Source organism: Phyllostomus discolor, chromosome 10 (assembly GCF_004126475.2).
Source record: "Phyllostomus discolor isolate MPI-MPIP mPhyDis1 chromosome 10, mPhyDis1.pri.v3, whole genome shotgun sequence".
Classification (NCBI taxonomy): Eukaryota; Metazoa; Chordata; class Mammalia; order Chiroptera; family Phyllostomidae; genus Phyllostomus; species Phyllostomus discolor.
Genome location: NC_040912.2, coordinates 68,783,681 through 68,800,726, shown reverse-complemented (window position 1 = coordinate 68,800,726; position 17,046 = coordinate 68,783,681). Strand labels below are relative to the sequence as shown.

At 41.4% G+C, this 17,046-nt stretch overlaps 1 protein-coding gene across 2 annotated transcripts in view; it reads left to right on the top strand.

Moving 5' to 3' along the window:
• The first annotated feature begins 4,628 nt into the window (after positions 1-4,628).
• Positions 4,629-17,046, top strand: part of FAM3C (FAM3 metabolism regulating signaling molecule C) — a 49,754-nt gene continuing 37,336 nt past the window's right edge. Inside the window, exon 1 of one of the 2 annotated variants that reach the window (XM_028525696.2) lies at positions 4,629-4,862. The gene's annotated coding sequence lies outside the window, so the exon portion shown is untranslated. Of the gene's footprint in view, positions 4,863-14,298; positions 14,420-17,046 lie in introns of those variants that run through there. The other variant, XM_036010852.1, reaches the window with a different exon arrangement.

The window sequence follows — 17,046 nt, the reverse complement described above, 5'->3', positions numbered from 1 at the left end:
TTGTTTAATGGGCTCAGAATTTCAGTCTATTAGAATGAAAAAGCGTCCTAGAGATGGATGGTGGTGCCGGAGGCACGTAAGTGTGAATGTGCTTAGTACCGCTGGACTGTACGCTTAAAATGGTTGAAATGATAAGATTTATGTTAAAATACCAAATGTATCATACTCTGGTTTCTCTTCAGATTGTATAAATCTTTCACTTTTTTAAAATGTATCCAATGTGCCATGAAATCTGTGGTTATTTCAGTTTAAACCATACTATTTTGCCTTTATGGGTACCTAGAAACTAAAACAAATACAACTATTAACAAATAAAAGTTTATGTGTATAGCTAACTCCCCAAAAAGCAAGTTAAAATGGGTTATGGTGACCCTAAAACCAAGACCCCCCCCAAAAAATGGTTCCAACGCTGATTTGTGGATGCTGTAACTGAAACACAGTTTCAGCTGCCTGCCGCAAGGGCAGCCAGACTCAAGTACTGGTGCAGAAGGAAAGAGGTTTATTCAGGTGCCACCTGGGAGAATGGTGGACTCTTTGTGTCAAAAGACCATCCCCATTTCCTGCTCAAGACTGTGGTTCTTATAGGAAGGAGAAGGGAGGGCTTTTTAACCTATCCAATTATCTTGCCTGCTTTTGGTGTGCTCGGGTCCAACCCATTCACCACTCACCTTACTAGGTTTTGGTGCACTGGAGACCTGCCCATTCACCTCTCTAGCTTTTAGTGCACCCAGTGTAAGAACCTCCCCCTATACCCTCCTGGCCAGTGTGGGAGACTCCCAGCACTCCCTGACTGCCTTTGGTTACAGTGCTGGCACCCAAGGGAATGAGGAGTGTTTTTCCTCCAAAGGCCTAGTCCTTCATCACAAACATCAACCTTATCTTCCACTAATGTGCTCAGTATCTCTGCAGAGTCTGCTGTTCAAGGCACAGGAAATGTTGTATGGTAGTCTGAAGGGCACTTCATTGCCTACTTGAGTTTGAGTGCAGGTACTCAACTCGGACATCACTAGGTCTTTCCTTCTGATCCATCAGACTTTCTGCAACAACTTGAATAACGTGAAACAAAGGTCGGGACTCTGACACAAAGAACGATAAAAACGAGAAAGACCTGGTACATAGATCTGGGAACTGGGTCTCTCCCTGGCAAAAACAAAGATGAGATGGAAGGAGGGGAATTTAGAGTGAGGCCTTTAGGCAAAGTCCAGCTGGCTCATTAGGCCAACTCAAGCTGCAAAGAAAAAGATGCAGGGAATTTTAGAGTCTACATAGTCACCTAGGATTCAGTCTGACGACTGGCCTGGCTTGGCAGGATAGGAACTGGTGGGAGGAAAGGAGTGTGTTGCCCCATAGATTATCCCAACAGGCTGAATGAAGTTTGAGAGGTCTGAATGCATATTTTTGTCAACATTCCGGACAATAATTTTAAAACCATACCTGGGTAAGATATTTAATCTAGTATAGGTATTAGAGTTGACACTTTTACTCTTGCTCTAATTATTCTACCTCTATTCCCCTCCCCCTTGCTGCTGTTCCTTAAAAAGCTATTGCAGACCACCTCTCTATAGGCTTGACTTTATAACCCAATATAAACATGCTTAAATATATTAAAATACCCCTACACCCTACTCCCAGACCAGGTCATCTTCCCCCTACCCCCACCCCAAACCTTTTCCTCCAAGTTTAAGTTATCCATTGCTTTATAAAAAGATACCTCAAAACAGCCACTTAATTATGTCTCAAGTTTCCATGGGCTGGCTGGTCTTCACTGGGCAGTCCCCACCTGTAGTTGTCTGGAGTCACTCATGTGGGGTGCTCAGCAAGGGGCTCAGCTGGGGCTGGAACGTGCAGGATGATGTCACTTGCACCTCAGCTGGAGTGGCTGGAATGATTGGGGCCTAAGTAGGTCTCTCTTTCTCTCTTCATGTAGTTTCCTCTCCTTCAGTAAACTAGTCAGCATTTCATGGTGACTAGATCCCAAGACAGTGAAATGAAACTGCAAAGCCCAGAAGTCACACAGCATCACTTCCACAGTGTTCTATGGGTCAGAGTAAGTCCAGGGCCAGCCGGGGCTTAGGAGGAGGGAGTGCAGACTCCATCTTTTCATGGTAAAGGTTGGCATGCATTTATAGGAATGGGAGGAATTGCTGGTGACCATATTTGCAGACGATCTGCTACTTAACATATAGAAATCTGATGCCAAATTTCATATTCTACTTGTGAATCGGTCCGATTCAAATTCTGAGACTCGTCCTGGCTGGTGCAGTTCACCTGGAGTATCATTTATAAACCCAAAGGTCTCTGGCTCAATTTCCCACTCACTGCACAAGCCTGGGTAGTGGTTTTGGTCCTTGGTGGGGACACATATGAGAGGTCCCTGGTCCGGGTGCATAGGAGAGACAACCAATTGATGTCTGTCTGTCTGTCCGTCTGTCTGTCTCTATCTCTCTGTCTCTCTCTGCAATCCTCTCTCCCTAAAAGAAAAAAAAGGGCTGGGGGGAAGACCTCCTGTGAGGGAAAAATAAATTAATAAGTAATCAATGAACATATTCTTGGGTGAGGCTGAGGATAAAAAAATTGTAAGGCTTTTCACTTTTCATTGAGTTTTATATTTAACAATATTAGATAATCCTTCAATAAGAAATTGTGTAGTATGTTCTCATTTTATATAAAACTCTGCACCTATTGAAGAGAGAATGAAATTTCTTTTCAATACCCACACGGCATGGGCTTTGAGGCTGTGTGGGCATGTCAGTTTGAACCTTGGCTCTGCCAGATACTAGCAATAGCACCTTGGGAACTTCCCTTTCAGTCTCACACTTTTCTCCTTTGTATTTATAGACTTACTGTGACATCAAATATATGTAAAGTGCTTGGATAAGAGCCTGGTGTACTATAAATGTGCAATAAATATTGGCTTTAAAATATAAATGATCAGTATCTATTATGTAATGTAGCAGCACCTGTTTTGAATTAAACCTCCTGGAGCTGGAAAGACATGTCGTATTACTAAAGCTAGTCCTTTATCCTGATTACTTCCACTGCCTCCCACACTTCTTGCCAAGTAGGTGGGAGAAACAATTGTTTGATTACCATGTGTTCTAAAAAAGTGATTTACCAACTTTTAAACATTGCAACCCATATTAAGAAATATAATTTACACTGTAACCCACACAATCACACCTAATACTTGCAAATGTTTCATGAAACAATACTTATCCTCAAGTTGTGCTATGAACTCTGATTTATTTTTTTCCTACTTCAGTGAAACAACGATTTCATTTGACCCACTATTATTAACTTAATTACCTGCTGAAGAGTTTCAACTTATATATTATGGTCATTGATGAATTAGGACAGTAAACACACTTTCAGCCCAGGAATTGTTTCAAGTGTGCTGTAAGAATATGTTATACGTCATTTTCATACAGGCCAATTCCATCATGGAGCAAAAAACTCTTTCACTAATATGGCCTGACCTGCCTACTCAAGAGGCTTCACTAATGCTTTCACTGGGATAGGGGGAGCTAGAGAAGGTATGTGCAGAGTATGTGTTTCTTGATAAAAAACAAAGTGTCTTTTTGGAGATAAATGGATCTAGGCTGAAATTCCAGCTTCACAACTTACTATACTGTATTTTGAAGCAAGTTATTTAAATTTAGTTTTGGAGTCTCGGTTTTTTGATTTCTTAAAGGATTACACAGATAATACCTACTTTGGTTGTGTTGTGACCAGTGAATGAGAACCCACACCCAAAGGCCTGGCTCGTGTCCAGCAAACTGGCACCAAGAAGGCTCTCGGAACGTGTTTGTTGCTTCCTTCTGGTACATAGAACACAAACTTCAAAATACACAGCTATTCTTTAGGTTCTGCATTTTATATTTCTAGAAGAAAAGCTAAGTTTTACAGTACTTACTATGTTCAAACCCTATGTTATTCTTTTAATGCCACTTAATTTCAACAACCACATATTGTCCTGGTATTCTACTTAATGAAGGTTAATAGTTATTAATTTTCCTGCAATATGAATATGAATTACAAAACACTTTTTTATTCTAGGGTCAGGTTTTGTACAGTGGGGTTTGGATAGAGCACCCATTTATCAGTACAATCGTGGAAAGAATGTGTGTAGAGGAGAAAAACATCTCCAACTGTTGTATTGCTAAATAATTGAAACAAAATAACACGCAAAACACATGCACCACTTTCTTCTTGAGTGCAATATTTAAGGTTACCAACATTCTAGGGCTGCGGCCAGGTGGTATTTTCACGATAGGTTATCTAGCTCTTAAGGAGTCAAAAGTAACTAACGTGGTAGGTTGTTATGGTCATCTCATACTCACTAGCCAGGTAGACCTTTAGAAGGGGCCTGGTTGTTTTAAAGTTTCTGCCGGAAGATCAGCAGATGAAAGTGCCCGTGAACGGGATGGGGGTGGGGAGAGGAGGGCATGACACACTCTCCTCTCGCCAGCGGTACTACACCCGCCGCCAGGACTCCCACGTGGCAAACTCACACTGCGCAGCTCAGCGCTGGACTTGTGCAGCGGACCTAGTCGCATGAGTCTTCCTCGACTCTCCCGCCCTTCCCTCCGGCCTGCTTCTCTCGGTCCTCCACCGCCAGGGGGCGGGCGCGGCATCCCGGGTGGTGGGGGCCCATTGGTCCGGGCGGGAAGCGGGAGGAGGCCCAGCGGCGAGCTGGCTTCCTCCGGCCACTTGTGGGGGTGAAGGGAAGCCGGAGAAGCTCGGAAGGAAGCAAGCGGAGAAACCTGCGGGAGGTGGCAGCTGCTCCCGTCGGCCTCCGGCAAGACTGACTACGTGGAGGCCGGAAGCCGGGCGAGCTTGGCGGAGAGGCGGGCGGGAGGCCGGTGAGACGGTCGGGGAGGCAGACGGAGCCGCGGCCCAGGGTGGGGAGGATAGAGGGAGGCTTTGGGGAGCCGGGAACCCACCTTCACCTTCATCTTCCGCTGACCCCTGCCACCGGGCCGGCCGCAGGGGCGTGCCCTGGTTCTCTCTGTGAGTCTCTCCGCTGGGGAGGACAAGGGCAGGACCAGAGCTACCAGGTCACGGTTGGCTGGGGGTCCGGGCTGCTGCCCCTGCGCCGTCATTCCCTCCAGGTATCCCCTCCTGGGTCTCTCTGGAGGGCGGGGCTGCGTCTGCACCTTGTGCCCCGGGATCTGCTCTGGGGCTGCCACCTGGGGCGCACGATCCACGAGGGGCACCGGCTTGGAAATAAGGGCTGACTGCTCCGAAGAGGCAGGGATGGAGTTCATGTTGCATTGGAACACTGTGGAGGGCCGTCTTGGCTCACTTGCAGTAAAGTTTTAATGTCTCTTAAACTGGACGTACTTTCATTTTTAAAACTTTCCAGCCCATTGTTGTTGGGTGTCATCGATGAATGGGCTGTTCGTCCTTTTTCTTTCACCCCATTTATTGCCTGTCCCCACTGCTTGTACCATGTATGAGGATAAATGACCCTGGATCCAATTCCTAACAATATTAGGAATGGGTTGACAATTTGATATTAATATATCCAGTTGTGATTTTTGTTTTTATTCTCTACCTTAAAAAATTGTTTTCTTCTAATACGGAACCACTGTTTAGTGGACAGAAGCTTTTCTTTGTTTCTTTTTACTTATCAAAAAATATATGGATACATCAAGAAAGATGGCTGCTGTGGAATAAAAAAAATATGGATACTATAATACTAGATACTATTAGATTGCTTACTAGGAACTGTGCCAAGTGGTTTCATAGGCATATTTATTTATTTCTTACAACCCAAAGAGTAGATCCTTTTATCTATCTTTTCCAATTTTACAGAGAAAATATGAACTCCTCTGGAGATAGATGTTCACAGTAGGTCCCAAATCCTTTGGCCACCTTGGGGGAATTAGTGGTATTCTATCACTTTTTTCAAGTTTGGGGAAACACGACTTAGTCAAGTGCTGCATAATGATGCTTTGGTCAGCTGTGGTCCCATTTCCCAGAAGAGTATGATGGAGCTGAAAAATTTCCTGTCGTCTAGTGACATCATACTGCATGGCATTACTCACGTGTTTGAGGTGATGCTGGTGTAAACAGGCCTGTGCGGCCCACAGTGTAGGAGCAGAGCACATACAGTTGACCCATATGAACAACTGGGGTTAGGAGCTCCCATTCCTGCGCAGTTGAAAATCCAGGTATAAATCTTGACTTCCACAGTCAGGTTTCCCACCCTAGATTTCACCAACTGCAGATTGAAAAAAGTATTTTCACATTCCTAACTGCAGACTCCCAACCGTGGATCAAATACACTGTTTCAGTGCGTGTATACTGTTTCGATCCACAGTTAGTTGAATACCCAGGTGTGAAGGGTTGACTGTATTTATTGAAAAAAAAAATCCACTTATAAGAGGACCCTCACAGTTCAAACCCCTGTTCAACGGTCAACTGTATGTATAATACATACTATTGTATTTGATAATGGTAATAAATGACTATGTTACTGGTGTATGTATTTACTGTCCTATACTTTTTATTATTTTAGCATGTACTCTTGTAACTTACTAAAAAAAAAGGTTTGCTGTAAAATAATATGTCATACTGCGCTTGCAGTAGCCTCATGTATCTCATGTTCACCTCATCTCTTTTTAACATACTGATTTTTAGAGAAAGAGAGGAATGACAGAAAGGGGGAGAGAGAGAGTGAGGGAGAGAAAGAAACATCAATCTGTTGTTCCACTTACTCGTGCATTCATTGGTTGCTTCTTGTATGTGCCCTGATTGGAGATCAAACCTGACCCTGACCCTGGCCTGTTGGGCCATGCTCTAACCCACTGAGACCCTGCCAAGGCTCAACCTTATCTCTTGATTGCACTGTTTTATCTTGTGCTTCCTTTGTTGGCTTGTGCAGTAACATGCTGCATTGCTCTGTAGCTTAGGGGTAATAGGCTGTATATCACATAGCTGAGGCATACAGTAGGCCAGACCAGCTAGGTTTGTGTAATGGCGCTCTGTGATGTTGGCACAAGGACAAAATCGCGTAATGACACCTTTCTCAGAACATGTTCCCATCATTAAGTGGCACGTGACTATTCACACAGGTTTTGCAGAGTACCAAGTGATCTCCATTTAACTTAGAAAATAAAAGTTAATAACTTCGGCCATTCAGCAAGAAATTGTCAGAGTCAGTGTCCGGCTTTGGGTGTTCACTGTACCTCTTTTAAAGGCGTCCCAGTCTCTGCCCAGAGTTCCTTTTACTAATTAAGTCACATTCCTTTGCAATTTTATACAGGTGTTAGAAGCTTTGTTTCACAAATCTTCACAAATTCTGTCATGAATTCTAATGTTTTCTTGGCATATTAAAGACTAGCACATTTTTTTAAAGTAAAAAAGTTCAATGTAGTGATTCTCAACCTGTGAACCTTTCAGAATTGTGCACAAATGAGGCTTTTAATTTATTTTTTAAAGTGTAGTTGGTATGCCATCTTACTTACATTGGGTATATTAGTTTTAGCATGACTTGATATTTTTATAACTTACATGTGATCACCCCACTAATTCTAGTATTCATTCATCTGTCACTGTGTGAACTTTTTAAAAAGGACACAGGCCAGGTTCCCCTCAAATCCCTAATGTAGGGGGGCTTCTGTTTAAAAGGGAGTTAAATTGGCCCTGGCCAGAAAGTTCAGGTGGTTAGAATGTTGTCCTGATACGCCAAGGCTGCAGGTTTGATCCCCAGTTTAGGCACAGGCAAAAATCAACCAATGAGTGCATGAGTGAGTAGAGCAACAAGTCAATTTTTCTCTCCATCTCCCTCTTCCTCTCCCTTCTCTCTCTCTAAATCAATAAATAAAATTTAAAAATAAATAAATAAAAGGGAGTTAAGAATAAAGCACCACTGGGTTAAAGTGACTTAAAAATAAACTCAATGGATGTTTTCACAGAATTTTAATGTAGATTGCTACCTTAAGCATTGTCAACTCATCACTCTCCAAGGTTAATGTAGATACATTAAAAAGGAAAGCACAGTTGGGGCTAAGAGACTGTTAAATGGCAACAACAAAAAAAAAGTAGTGTTAACTTTAGGGGAAGATGAGGGTCTAATATTTTCTCCACATATTTTATGTCTTAAATGGTGAGTCTCAGTATTTAAAAATTTTCATATTTAAAAATGTGAGAGTGCCTACTGTGCGCCAGCAATTATTATTGCTGGTACCCTGGCGGCTGTGAATAAGGCAGCCTGGGCCTTCACAAAGCTCCTTTACTTTGAGGCAGTAAGATTCTGTGTCTCTCTTTATTTTGTACTTATTTCCTGAGGCCGAAAGGTACAAGACCCAAGAAGCAAAAGATTTTGGTCTTAGATCTCACAAAAATCCATCTAGCTCAGAGCTGAATACAATAGCAAAAATCTGTCTCAAAAAATTATCTAGAATTTAGTCCCAAAGGATCCTTTTCTTTGGAATCAGATAATCTGTATTTTAAACAATACCTCTGCATGTTGTTATTTCATGAACAGGATTGGCCAAACTATTTAATATGCATGCCTTGTTCTCTTAATCTCATTGGGGAGATTGGGCAAAATTCTCAAGATCTCAAAACTTTAAAAGGCTTTATGATTGCTCTGGTTGGTGTGGCTCAGTTGATTGGGCATTCTCCTAGAAACCAAAGGTCACAGGCTCCATTCCGATCTGGACCCTTGCCTGGGTTGAGGGTTCAGTCCCCAGTCAGGGCTTGTGCAAGAAGCAACTGATTGATGTTCCTCTCTGTCATGGATGTTTCTCCTACCCTCTCTCTGGACTCAATAAAAGAAAAATGAATAAATACATAAATGTTTTATGATTTTTATTCAGCTTCTAAAATACAGTCAGCTGAATTTCTTTTGGAGGAGGAAATTAGGTGTTCTATTACCTCTGAATTTTCACAGCTCCATCAGTATTTTTGGTTGAAACTGTTCTTATATTACTTATATTTTCCTTATTTCTAATCAAATTTTTGCTTCTGTTCATGATTTTCCTAGTTTTACTCTGTTGAATTTTTCTTTTTCCATTTCATTTTTTAAAAAATTAAATTTAACTCATAGAACATAAAATTTGTTATTTATAATTCAGTGACAGTACATTCACAGAGCTGTGCAGTCATCACTTCTGTTCAGTTGTAAAATGTTTTCGTCACCCCGAAAGGAAACCTCCTGTCCATTAAGTAGTTACCCCTCCGCCCCGCCACTTTCCTCTAGCCCCTGGCAACCACTAGTTCACTCTCTGTCTTTATGGATTTACCTGTTCTGCATTTTTCATGTAAATAGAATCAACCAGTATGTGGTCATTTGTGTCTGGCTTATTTCACTTAGCATTATGTTTTACAGGTTCACCCATGTTGTGTGTATGAGAACTTCCTTCCTTTTTATAGCTGAATAATACTCCACTGTGGATATATGCCATGTTTTGTTTAGCTATTCATCTGTTGGTGAACCCTGGGGAGTTTTTGTGGGCTTATGAGGAAAAGTTATGTGGACATCCACAACAGGGAGTCAGTTCCTGGATTTTCATCCTAAGTTCTACAAGGTTTGTAAAGGTAGTATCGTGGTATCAGGTGTGCTTTTTTTTTTAGTAAGAATTGGTGAGCTGTCTAGGTCTCTTGAGCAAATGGAACCACTCTTCTACATTTGTTCACATAGAAGGTCTGACTGGCGGAATTATGTTTGCTGTCTCGGTTTTGCAGACTACTTAAAGCACTAAAGTGCAGTGGGTTTGTAGGGGAATTCTTAAACATTCATTCAGAATAGGAACCTGTAACTTCTCATATAATGTAAAATAGTTCCATGAGATGCAGGTAGTTATACTGTATGTAAATTTGTGCCTCTTTCTGTTCTCTTTTTTGTGGCAGTTGATTAACTGGACACTTCTTTACCCTACTTATGTTCAACTTATAGTTAAAAATGAATTTAGTTTGATTTTTGCCATCATTGTCTGTAATATTTATTTATTTCTATCCTTTCATCTTCCTTCTCGTAGATGGATGGCATAGTGTAAGATTAAATTAGTTTATGTTACAACTGTTCCATCAACAGTTGTAGAACTCTGAAGGAACAGGCAGAACTAAATGTCATTTTTGTCTTGTTTTCTGTTTTGGAGATGTTTTGTGCTCTTGGTTACAGAAGTCTCTCACCATTTCACTTCTTTAACTGGATTATGACTTTTTAAGTAAAATTCTGCTTTGGTAGCAAGCAAACATCTGGGTAATTTTTATCGAACACTGTTGTAACCATAGCAAACAGGAATTTTCTCGTTTTCTCTCCAGATTTATTCAACTGAGCCCTCTCCCTCCTCAGTTGAATAGGGGACCTGGCCCAGAGTCAGGCTCATTGCCACTCATTGCAGAGGAAAGAATGAAAGTTCTCATTGTGTGAATTTTACCTTTGGGCTTTTTTGGCCTAGATCTGCCTCATTTTTTTTTTTTAATTCCCCTAGATTTGTCTGTGTGTTTGGATTGACGTGGATCTGAAGTTCGCAGATCTGAGCCTGAGGGAGAATCAGCTGTGGAGCTTCCAAACCGTGCAGGAGTTCTAATCCTTACTCCTAGGGGTTCTGGGCTGAGGAATTGGTGTTGAAAAAAAGCCCACAGTTGTGGGGTTCATGCTGTGGGTGACATTGCAGTTAGGGCTTCAAAAAACCGGATTTGGTGTTTCATTGAATCGGAGATGTTTGTGAAGTACACCATATTTTATACACTAAGAAAAAAAAATGTAGGCCTAGGCCTGACTTAAGACATGTTAAATGAGGGAACTAATGTGCACTGTAGAATCAGTAAAATAGTGAACCACAGGCCCCTCTTTGTTATCATCAAAGGTTATTATGAAGCATAGAAGCAATGAAATAAAAGAATTATAGTGCAACATTTCTTCAGACCTTTTACTATGTACAATATTTGTTTATAATAAACTTCAATATAAGGTGCACGTACTTGACATTTATTTGTAATGATGATTGCACTAGTGACCGTTTTAAAATGCAGTTTAGCTCTATTGTAGGCTATAAGGCACTCCAGTTTGGCCCATGTTATTTCTATCCTATCCATTTCCAGTCATTTACAGGCTGTTGGTCTAGTTCAGAGGCCGTATTTCTGCCTTCTTTGTACTGTAGTGCATTCCACTTGTAATTCCAGTCCCCTGAAATACCTAATGTTACGTTGACATTGGGTGTGGATTGATCACTTTATTTGTATCTTTATCATCCCCTTAACCCTTATTAAGGCCAGCTAGCTGTTTATAAGCGTACATACCAGCCATCTACTGTCCTCTTTTGAGTAGTTTTAGGATATAGTGGTGATAATCAGGGTTAAGCACCACATCTGTGTCAGAGTAAACCTGAACCCTCACTGCCAGCTGAAAAAGAGTGCTGTTGTGGCATGTTGGCAATGGGAGGAGAGACATTGGGGTGGTGAAAACAAATCTGTGCGAGTGAAGATTCAGTGCCCTACCTGCCCATCGTGCTTCCTTCCTTGCATCATCTTGGAAAATGAAAATAACTTTGTCAAGAAAAAGTTGCTTAGCCGTATTAGCTTACGGAGGCAAAGCAAAGCACGTGCCCATTTGGTTTTTAATCACTGGAAGTATATACATAGTTAAGTGCTTGTTGATCAACTGAAATATTTCAGAAATCTGGTATCTGATTCCTGAAGATACCTGGTATCTGAAATCTGAGATACCACATTTCTGAAGAGGTAAGAACTTGAGGTGTCTAGCTGAATCACATTGATTGAGGGAGATGTAACTATGGAATTCTTGATGCTGAGCTGAACAATGTTGAAATACTTTTGCTCCCAGAATTGTAGTGTGTGTGGTCAGGTTTGGTTATGACAAGAGCAAAGTTCTGAGGTGTCCTAAATTGAATTACAGCAGGCTGCAGGGTAGAAGGAGGAGATAAGACAGGCTGATCAGTTAACAATTAGCTGCAGGGCAATAGCAACAGAAGACAGTTCATCCCTGACCATGTGTTTGACACGTTGCATTAACTGCCAGTTGGCTCTTTCCCCAGTTACCTAGACAGCATAGTCCAGCAGGCCACCACCAGGTGCCTGTTCTTCCTGCTTACAGGTGATCTGACTGTTGCCCACCATCAACCCTAAAGAGCAAACCCGTCTTCCTTAGGGACTCTGCACCTATCCCAGAACTAGCTGCACCTCACCTTCCCCCATCCCCTTTAGCTGTAGCCAGTGTAAGTTCTTTCAAAACGACTTCCATCTTTCTTCCCCAAACTGGTAGTGTAAAAACCATCAGCTCCAGGACTGTGGACATGTCTCCACCTGGTGCTGCTGGTATGGTCAGCAAAGTAAGTTCCTCTGTTTTAAGAATATTTTTTAATTTGAATTTTATTGTTTATTCCTCTATCTCAAGTTGGCAAAATTATAACCCATGGGCTCTGTATGACCCACAGCCAAGATTGGTTTTTACATTTTTAAGTGATTTAAAAAAAATCAAAGGAAGAATGACATTTTGTAATATAACAATTTCATGAAATTCAAATCCAGTATCTGTAAATAAAGGCTAATCACAATACACCTGAGCCCCTGGGTTCATGTACGGTTTACAACTGCTTTCCAGCTGCACTGCAGAGCGGAGCAGCTGCAGTAGAGACTGTGTGGTCCACAAAGCCTAAATAAAATACTGACCACCTGGCTTCTTTACAGAAAAAGTTTGCCAACAGTTCCTCTATTTTATTCACATAAATAAAGGTATTGTTAGAAATGTGTGAGAAATAGAGGCAGGAGGAACCGGATGATCTGTTCCAAGTGACTTTACTTGATTCTGCGCTTGCACGTGGGCTGAGTCTGGACCAACTGCAGCCCTGGGGGTTGGGGGAGGAGGCAGGAATGGGGTTTGTGAGGGGATAGGGGAGGGGTTAGTCTCTTGCTCCTCTGGGCAGGTGCCTCAGGGTTAGGTAAAGGACAGGCTGTTCCCAGGTACAGGAGGTCGGTCTGACCACTGCTTTTGTGGCTGGTGCCAGGTGTCTACTGTGGGAGGTGGGAGAGAGTTTCAGTTAAGCTGTGGACTGTCAATTGAGTCCAGACTACTGAGTCACGAGCAGCCCAGCGGGTTGGAAAACTGGCCTGACTGGGTCCTGAGTCGTCTGGCGGGCTGGGAAACTGGCCTGACCCTTTCAGGTATTTTTTGCAAATAACTTTAAATAACATACTTTTGTTTGTACATAAAATCAGAAAAACCAGGGGACTTAGTTGCATTATCCTTTTTTGATTTCAGTATTACCACTTTTTCCTCAACTGTTCTGGAATGAAAGTTTAATCTTTTTACATTTTGATTTTGAGGAGCCCTGTGTAGTCTGTGCTCTCCAAGGAAACAGAAGCAATAAGAGAGAGGAGGGGGAGAGAGACAGAGATAACAGGTAGATATCACAAGGAATTGGCTCATGCAGTTGTGGAGACTGAGAATCAAAGGATCTGCAGCCAGCAAGCAGGAGAGCCAGTGGTAGGTAGAGTTCCAATCTGAATCCAAAGGCCTGAGAACCTGGGGAACTGATGGTGTGAGTTTCAGTCCAAGTTGGAAGGCAGGTAAAGAGCAATGCCCCAGCTCAAAGACAGTAGACAGGGTCAGTTTTCCCTTCCTCAGACCTTTTAGTTCTGTTAGGCCTCCAGGCCCACTCACACTGAGGAGGGCAAACTGCCGTGTGCCAATTTTATCTAGAAACACCTTCACCAGCATACAGAATAATGTTTAACCAAATATCTGGACACCCCATGGCCCCGTCAAGTTGACACATAATTAACCATTTTTGGACCTAAATATACTTTAAATCTATCTGCTTTAAATTTGTCTTGTGCTTTGACTTTTTTTTCTAGTCCTCTTGAACAAGCCCCAGTTCACATGAATATTAAGTGAATCGTACACATTTCACTCAGTTGATTCATTTAAAATTGCATTTGGCCAGCATAGTTTCTTTATATTTATGAAGTTTAATTTGTAGTATTTTTTTCTGGTTTAATTGTTACCATTAATAGTAAACACATCAACAGATGTGTTTGTGTGTTTCACTTTCTTCTGTCTTTGAGGAAGGTCCTAATACACATGCTTAGTCATTTTGTCACATCTCTGGAGTGGGGTTGGCAGCAGAGAGTAGCAATTCCCAGAGCAATTTACCAAAGCCAGATTGAGTGGCATAGAATTTTGTCAACAAGTTCCTTATATTAGAGTATGTCAGTGAGCCCTCGGGGGTGAAAGAGAAGTGGATTTGTTTGTACTATCAGCTTCTTACTTTTATCCTTCTTACGACCTTAGACAAATCCCTTGACTTCGTCTATAATGCCATGCTAATACCCACTGCCTAGAGGGCTGTTGGGAAGACTGCATAAAATAAGAAGGTGTGTGAATTGCTCTGCGGTATGCATTCTTACCTGGTTTATGCGGACTCCCAAGACCTTCTCCTCCTTGGTAAATGATTATTTTTATCATTCATTTTGTTTATATAGAATTGTGGCCTTGTGATTCAAATGATGGAGCTGGAGTCCATTTGTCAAGGAAAGAATGAAAGGATCGACCTGTGCACTTATCTGTTTTTCCTGGTGTTGATTGATTCCAGGACTATACCTGCTTATTGGGCCTGATTTTCACACAACTTCCCTAAATTAGACTAAAATAGATAATTGGGCTGAAGGAAGCGTTTAAATTATAAGACATTCAAAGCAATCCGGTGTGTTGCTGAGACCCTACTTTAGGCTGTCTTCAGGCTGGGGCTGGGTCACATTCTTAATGAGTGTTTATCCAGGACAGTGTCTCACTGCCGAAGGGCCTCGCGGTGACCCTCCTTGCAGTGGATTCTCAGGGGACTGTGCACTTTACCTGTTAGCAACCTCATCTGGTTCACTCATTTATCTAAAACAGTGAAACTTGTTATTTTGGCCTGTATGTATTTCACAAATGTACTTTCGGAATTGTTTTTTGTTTCAATCTGCCCTAAAAATAGTTTCTCCTACCATCAATATTCTAGTTTCAGTAAGTGGACCTACATTTCTACCTTTTAATGAACAAGTAAGAAAAATGATAAATTCTTTCACCTGTAACTTCTGGATTAATGAGATCTGCATTTCAAGCAGAGGCCTCTTGACGCTTTTGCTGTGGTGTTCGGGTTCTCTGGACCAGGTCTGTCCCTCCCTGATTGTTGGAGTTTCAGCCTCCGGTTTACACAAGATCCCATTGTTTTACTTTTCCCTCCTAAGATGATCCTGTGTAATGATTTCCCGTGTTTTTAAATGTCCTTCCTCCCAAAAGAGGAGTTGGAATTAACACATCGTAAGCTGATGTTCCTTGATTTGCTCACAGATATATTCAATAATCTTTCCATAGGCTGATTTACATGCTTACAAAACTAATTAGCTTCTTAAGCAAACTAACTAAAATGTGTTAGAACTGAAATTTGATGAGAATTTAATTTAGAGATTTTACTAAGTGTTTTTATTCTCTGAGAAATTTAATGGAAAACATCAATTCAGCCAGACAATTGTAGTTGCTTATATCACGGTCTTAACTAGTGATCAGTTTAGACGCAGGCTTGTTAGGGGTTGCAAAGAGACAGAAGGCGTGTGAGGCAGTGGCTTTAACTGCGCAAGTGTGGCCCCTCAGCAAGCAGTGGAACAGTGAAATGGCACAGCCATTGTCTGTCCAACTGCTTATCACACTTTCAAAGAAATTTTCCTAGGTTGCACTCAGATAAGGAACAGGTTATTTTGGAACATTAGCTGGGAGGAAAAGCACGTGGGTGTTACGAACATAGTGTCCATTTTTGCTAGAAGTCGAAACAGAGTTTATAAGCACTTGGAGTTTTCATTTGAAAAGCCGAGGTTTTTTTTCTGCTTATACGTGATGCTTTGTGGACACTTCAGAATCTCTTCTTTCCTTTTGGTATTTTCCAGTGAGTTTAAATAGATATAGAACATTGACTTTCCCTATTATGTGGAAGGTGTTCAGATAACTAACAAAAGAAAAAAAATCAGTAATGTTCAATTCAGTACTAGGTGAAATGTTGATATGTTCTTCAGGGTAAATTAGGCAGAATAAAGAAGTTCGCATAAGGGCATTGACACTTTGAATGCTCCCCACCCCCACTAACTCCTTGTGGGTGAATAAGAAAACTGCAGGTCTGTCTTCCTTTTAGTGTCCTTCAGGGGTGGGGCATTGTTTTTATTTGAAGCAGAATCTGTGTATCATTAGATCAGACTTCATCAAACACCAGTATGAAAATAGTCTAAAATTCAGATTTTTAAAAAATTTTTAGAGGGGAAGGGAAGGAGAGAGGGAGAGAAATGTTCATGTGCGAGAGATAAATTGATGGGTTGTCTACTGGGGACCTGGCCCACAACCCAGCACGTGTTCTGACTGGGAATTGAACTGGTGACCTTTCAGTTTGCAGGCTGGAGCTCAATCCATGAGTCACACCAGCTGGAGCAAGATGTGCTTTTGATTAATGTGATTCATTAATCAGAATTTCCTTTTGAATTCCTTTCCTGTACAATAGATTGAGTAGACTACAGTAGCTGTCTAGCTAAACTTGGGCATGAATTTCCTGTTAATCACATTTACTTGCTTTTCCATTTGCTTTTTAAAATTTTACCTCAGTTATTTCTTAGGAGGGAAATATACATACACAGATTCTTTTCCAGTATCTATTTGTTATTCAGATAATACCAAAGGATAATTTCTTCATTGATGGTTAACATACACTGTCCATAATAATTGCTGCAGTATTTAAAATTTTAATTCTACACTTGTTAATATGTATTTTTATAAACTTAAATTGAAAACATGAAGAGAAACCGAAGCCTGGTATTAAAATAAGAAGGCTTTTCTATGGGTGCTTATCATAATGACACCTGAATTATGTCACAGTAAAAATGAAGTGGCATCCTATAGTGGAGTAAGCCCTGCAGCAGGAGTCGGAAGACCCTTAAACCCTAGACCCCTTCTATAATTAATTTGTTCCATGCCTGATTGATTGGGTAAGCAGCTTAACCTCTTTGACCCTCAATTACAAATTGAAAGTTTGGAACTAAATATCCAAAGTT